Source organism: Oncorhynchus mykiss, chromosome 25, assembly GCF_013265735.2.
Source record: "Oncorhynchus mykiss isolate Arlee chromosome 25, USDA_OmykA_1.1, whole genome shotgun sequence".
Classification (NCBI taxonomy): domain Eukaryota; kingdom Metazoa; phylum Chordata; class Actinopteri; order Salmoniformes; family Salmonidae; genus Oncorhynchus; species Oncorhynchus mykiss.
The window spans coordinates 27,714,773-27,721,302 of NC_048589.1; the positions used below are offsets into that span (position 1 = coordinate 27,714,773).

The 6,530-nt window shown below is 46.1% G+C and overlaps 1 long non-coding RNA gene across 1 annotated transcript; it reads left to right on the forward strand.

Moving 5' to 3' along the window:
- The first annotated feature begins 327 nt into the window (after positions 1-327).
- LOC118944371 lies at positions 328-6,329 on the forward strand. Its single transcript, XR_005039596.1, has 2 exons — positions 328-369; positions 6,204-6,329. It is a non-coding gene; the product is annotated as an uncharacterized LOC118944371 (long non-coding RNA).
- The last annotated feature ends 201 nt before the right edge of the window (positions 6,330-6,530 follow it).

The window sequence follows — 6,530 nt, forward strand, 5'->3', positions numbered from 1 at the left end:
ACATCACAGACAAACTGAATTGGTCCACTCACACAGACAGCATTGTGAAGAAGGCGCAGCAGCGCCTCTTCAACCTCAGGAGGCTGAAGAAATTCGGCTTGTCACCAAAAGCACTCACAAACTTCTACAGATGCACAATCGAGAGCATCCTGTCGGGCTGTATCACCGCCTGGTACGGCAACTGCTCCGCCCTCAACCGTAAGGCTCTCCAGAGGGTAGTGAGGTCTGCACAACGCATCACCGGGGGCAAACTACCTGCCCTCCAGGACACCTACACCACCCGATGTCACAGGAAGGCCATAAAAATCATCAAGGACATCAACCACCCGAGCCACTGCCTGTTCACCCCGCTATCATCCAGAAGGCGAGGTCAGTACAGGTGCATCAAAGCTGGGACCGAGAGACTCAAGGCCATCAGACTGTCAAACAGCCACCACTAACATTGAGTGGCTGCTGCCAACACACTGACACTGACTCAACTCCAGCCACTTTAATAATGGGAATTGATGGGAAATGATGTAAATATATCACTAGCCACTTTAAACAATGCTACCTTATATAATGTTACTTACCCTACATTATTCATCTCATATGCATACGTATATACTGTACTCTATATCATCGACTGTATTCTTAAGTAATACATGTATCACTAGCCACTTTAACTATGCCACTTTGTTTACATACTCATCTCATATGTATATACTGTACTCGATACCATCTACTGTATCTTGCCAATGCTGCTCTGTACCATCACTCATTCATATATCCTTATGTACATATTCTTTATCCCCTTACACTGTGTACAAGAGAGTAGTTTTGGAATTGTTAGTTAGACTTGTTATTACTGCATTGTCGGAACTAGAAGCACAAGCATTTCGCTACACTCGCATTAACATCTGCTAACCATGTGTATGTGACAAATAAAATTTGATTTGATTTGATTACCCAAAGCTGCCTGTTCTGTCCTGCAGTCACATAGAAAAACAAGCTAGAATATTATCCATGTCCTTATTCAAACAAGTTTCTGAGAAACATAGTACATAACAGTTCTTCAGGTCCCGTTGATAAGATCTCGAATGGAGCTAGTCCAATTTGTTCTCCAGTGATTGTTCATTCACCAATAGAACAGAGGGTAGAGGCAGTTTATTTACTCGCCACTGTAGTTTAATCAGGGTACACGCACTTCGGCCTCTATAGTGCTATCTCTTTCTCTTCCAAGTGTCAGGGATAGGACCTGGTCTGGGGTGAGCACTATACCCTGCGCTGTTCTGGGGTGAGCAGATTGTCCTGCGCTGTTCTGGGGTGAGCAGATTGTCCTGCGCTGTTCTGGGGTGAGCAGATTGTCCTGCAATTTTCTGGGGTGAGCAGATTGTCCTGCGCTGTCCTGGGGTGAGCAGATTGTCCTGCTCTGTCCTGGGGTGAGCAGATTGTCCTGCGCTGTCCTGGGGTGAGCAGATTGTCCTGGGGTGAGCAGATTGTCCTGCGCTGTCCTGGGGTGAGCAGATTGTCCTGCGCTGTCCTGGGGTGAGCAGATTGTCCTGCGCTGTTCTGGGGTGAGCACTATGCCCTGCGCTGTTCTGGGGTGAGCACTATGCCCTGCGCTGTTCTGGGGTGAGCACTATGCCCTGCGCTGTTCTGGGGTGAGCACTATGCCCTGCTCTGTTCTGGGGTGAGCACTATGCCCTGTGCGCCACCTCATTGAACTAGAAATCTTCATCCAAATCAAGCTTAGTGATCGCTGTTATGATGCCCAGAAGCTCCTTTCGGTCATAGGAAATTATGTCGGAAACATAATGTACAAAAACAAGTTTAAGTCAGAGCAAAGAAACAGACAAATTGCAGAATTGGTCAGGAGCTGTAAAATGGCCGCTATTCCTTTGCCCTTCCAGTCTCCAAAGTGCCCTTTTTGCTGGTAGTATCACCCCCCCTGTTTATTTCTGTAGCCTATCTTGCATTTTGTAAATGCATTACCATTTATGGCTGTGTGCATGTTTGCGTTTGCACACGTGCATGTGAGTACGCAGGGGTCTCAAGTTTTGTACCACTCCTTTTTAGGGGTCCGGGGTCAAAACGTTTGCAAACCACTGGGATACATAGTGGCAACACATAGACTTGGGTTGGATATAGTAATGGTAGGCTACAATATTCAATTTTCACTAGAATTGTGTTGGTCATTCTTAATAAATGCAGCATTTATTCCAGTTAAAAAGTTTTGCAAAATACTTTACTCATCAGATTGGGCTGCCCCCCCTCCCCCCTTTTATAATAATTTCTCAAGGAGTCTGTGACTCGATAACCTATAGGAGTCGGGCAGAGTTTAGATTGCTTAAGGAACATCCTAACCGACTCTTCCATGTTGGGACAAACCCTCCCTGGATTATTCATAGAAACAAGGATAAATCTTGTGTGGCAGAGAGCCAGCCACTTGGTTCCCACTATATGGCCAAGCTGGGAAGTGGAAAACAATGGTTGTTGTGTAGTGCACAAACACACAGCGACAGCCAAGTCATTAGAACCAACAGAGACAGAGTATTTAGAGGTTCTATATAATTCAGCTGGCCAGTAACCTGTCCATTTCTTGGAGTTACGTGTAGCCAGTCAGTCAGTCCAGGAAAGGCTGCTGCTTAGATTCCAGTGGAAGGAGTAGGGGCCTGTTGGATGAGTGACAGCCAACCTCCCTCCCAGGGTTAAATTAAGCCTGGTGGAGAGACATTAATATTTTACATGTAGGGTAGAGGTGCACAGTGCAGTGGGGGCAGTAAGGGAAGAGGTGTGTGAGCAGCAGTGCATAGTCAACAAGATCTCACGGTTTGACTTCAGTATTCAACGTTTGTCTGGTGGGGGGGGAATAAATGTCAAATTTCGATGGTTAAGTTTAGGCATTCATTCCGAGTGGTTAAGGTAAGGGTTATATGTTCGGGATAGGGTTAAAACCACCCAAAATATAAACAAGTGCCTAGCACAGGAATTGAACACACAACCCTTGGAGCTGGAGCTCGTGGTTTATGCCCATCCACAACACCCTAGCAAGCCGACAGGGCCTACTTGACAGGTAATAACGCTCAACATTGCCCCTTGAATGCATTTCCTGACGTCCTGGGGACCTGGATGAACGATGAATAGCGTCTTGGATCTCGAGTGACCTGGCTGCCACACAGGGTTGGGTAGGGGACTTTCGAAATGTAATCCGTTTCAGTTACTAGTAAGCTGACCACATTTTTTGGGATGACCAAAACTCAGAAACGTAATCTGATTACTTTCTGTTACTTTTGGATTACTTTCCCCTTAACATGCATTAGAAGAAGACAAAAAGGATCCATCAAACGCATTTGGTGTGTCATCATAGTGCTCTCTGACTTGTGGTCAGACTCGCTCAGGTGGAACAAACCTAAATTTGAGCCTTTTATCAATGCTGAATTTAATGTAATTGAGAAGACGCCATAATGTATTTCTTTTGCAAACGTACTATAAATAATCTAGTTTTTCAAAAGTATCTGTAATCCTGGTTACGGAACTGATTACTGTTAGTTTTTTTTGTAATCAGATTACAGTCAGGGATTATTGTTGTATCACAGCTGCAGGAGATGTTATAAGAGCTACAACACACAGCCACACTCACACCAAAGACACAAAATGCCAGCTGTCGGACAAATATTTAACACCGCAAAACACAGCAAGATTTTACTGTACATATTGCAACAAAACACCTGCAGGCTGTTCTATACAGGACCTTTACTGCACACATGCAGTGGCTAAAACGACTGCAAGCTATTTTATAGACACAGCACATTTACTGAGCAACTTCAGTTCATATGTTGACCACAAAATAAGTGCAAGCTATCAACACGTGGTAGAACAAAACCTGAGTTTTACATGCAGAAACCCATTCCTTAGGGCCATACACCAGGCCTAACTGTATCATCCATTATTAACACCATGAAAACTAGGACAAACAGGGTACACTCAGTCTTCCTTTTTTGAAGTTAATCTCTGATTAACAAATTGCATGTAGTTAGCCTGAGCCGAGCTGCTAGGGGCAAAATGGGTAAAGTCATTCTCCTTTTCTATCTCGTAAACTCTCTAGTTCATCAGTCTCCCTCATACTGAATGATGTATTTGATTAACAAATTAGCTACTCTGTGCCGACTTGAGAGGGGGCATGAGTTTGCTGGGGTTGCAAAGTACGTTACATTAGTGATCCTCAGTGGAGAGCAGCAGATACATTATTTAATTTCTAACAATAAGAAGGATTGAAGAGGCTCATGGGAAATTAAAGGGATCCTGCTCCAGAGACAGGAAACAGGTTCCTCCTATTTCCCTATTCTCATAACTGTCCACTACTGTAGCTGTCTGTTTTTTTCTGACTCCGCCCAACTCTTTGACCTCTGACCCCTGAGCACGGGTTCCATCTCTTGTCAGCCAACGTACGCACACACGCACATCACTGCCACACTGCATGACTTCATGTCATGAGAATGATGATGGTGGGTGGGAGGGAGGGAAGGAAGGAGGTTGACTAACTGCATGTAGACACACGAATTTAGACTAACTGATCATAGATCAGGGAGAGAGAGAGGGCAAATTTCAGGAATACCAGCTGACAGCTTTATTTAACACCACCTGCTCCGCCTGCCACGCCCCTGCACATGCACATAGCCCTGTCCCTCCTCAACATGCCCCCCCCCCCCCTCCCAACACACCCCTTTACCCTGCCCTCCCACCCCACTACGACCACACCAAAATGGGTCAGCCTGATGAGGGAAACTAGGGTTGGGGTTAGGTTGCAGCTTCTGGAAGACATGATACATCGCGTATGTCATGTAAGTTGATCCTAACTCGGGTAGGGACATTCTAATGCCATTCCAGAGTTAGGGTTAGCTTCATGTCCACATCCGGCTCAACCATAACCCTAGAACGGTATTACAATGTCCCTACACTAGCTAGGTACAACTTACATGATGGAGCATGTCTTCCGGAAGCTATAGTACCTGGAATGAGCAGCCCAGCCATGTAGGCAGCCAAGGAACGTCAGAATACTATGGAGCAGTGGAGCATCAGAGTTTCGGTCTATCTGATCAGCTTTCTTCCTTGTTCTCTCTACTCTAGTTTGTATTTTTTTCTGCTCTCTCTCTTTTCTCTGTCTGCTTTGATAGGATTCCCTAGCCACCCTCCCTCCCTGCCCTCTCTTCCTCCTTCTCCTCCCTCCCTCCCTCTCCTCCCTGCCCTCTCCTCCTCCTCCCTCTCCTCCTCCCTCTCCTCCCTCCCCCTACTCCTCCATCTGCTCATCCCCTCCCCTGTCCCTCGGCGTCCATCCGGGTTAGGCACAAGGGCTTGCGTCGCTCCACATCAACAATCCCACATATGCCTGGAGAGTGGTCCCACACCCAACAGATGTGGAATCAGATGGGGCTCAGATGGGTCCATCCAAAAACCACACAGATAGCCATAGACTACAGGCCCCTGTCATAATCACTGGCAAACCAATAACCCTGACAGATTCATCAACTCCAACCACATCATCAAGACCACCCAGCAGAGACTGTCATTTTTAAGGCAACTGAAAAGCACAGGGTTAAACAACAGCTGCTGGTTCAGTTTTACACAGCCATCATACAGAGCATTCTCACATCATCCATTACAGTTTGGTATGGGAACACGGACCGTCACACTGAGAAGAGACTAGAGAGGGTTGTGTCTGAGAGGTCTGAGAGACTAGAGAGGTCACTGGCTGGGACCTTCCCTCTGTGAGTTCTCTGTATCCCCCCCACCCCCATCCCCCATAACTGCTCCAGGGATCCCACACTTTATGGACTTATGGACTCTATGGATCGTTGATATTTATGTGGCGATGCTGTTCTTGTGGCTTGGCATGAATCAGTGACTAAACTCTGTACACGTTAAATTCATGTGGGTGAATATTTGTTGTATGAGGTGAGGCTGGGGTATATATGTGTATTAGTCACGTCAGGGCTACCATGCTGTACCGTAAACACACACCACCAACACTGGTTGCATGGCAATAAAGTGTCTTGTATCTTGTAACATATATGAGTGTCAGTGTCCTTAACTCACTTCTACAATAATAAAACGTCTGACCGCAATATACAAGTGTACAAGCACAGGCATACCAATTGATGGACCATATTAAAATGTAATGAACAATTCATTACTTTTCTGACATAAATTTTCTTGCACTGCAGAAAGAAGAGAGACTGAAGCTACAGGAAATGACTGAAGCTACAGGAACAAGTAGGGAAGTCACAGGAAAAGGCTGTGAAGCTACAGGAAAAGCTCAAAGACCAAACATAAAGTACATATATCCAGTACATCTCAATGTCTGTCATCAGTCTCCAGAGGTGGAAGGGCAAGTAAGGATGTGACTATATAAGCGGATTCAGGGTTGGTTGGTGTGAAAAGCTCATGGCCCCCAGGCCTGTCCTCAGGGGGAAACATGAAAGCTGGACTTGGTAGTCAGGGCTTTGGCACACACGCAAGCACAGACTCCCCCCTCACGCTCCCTCTCCCAG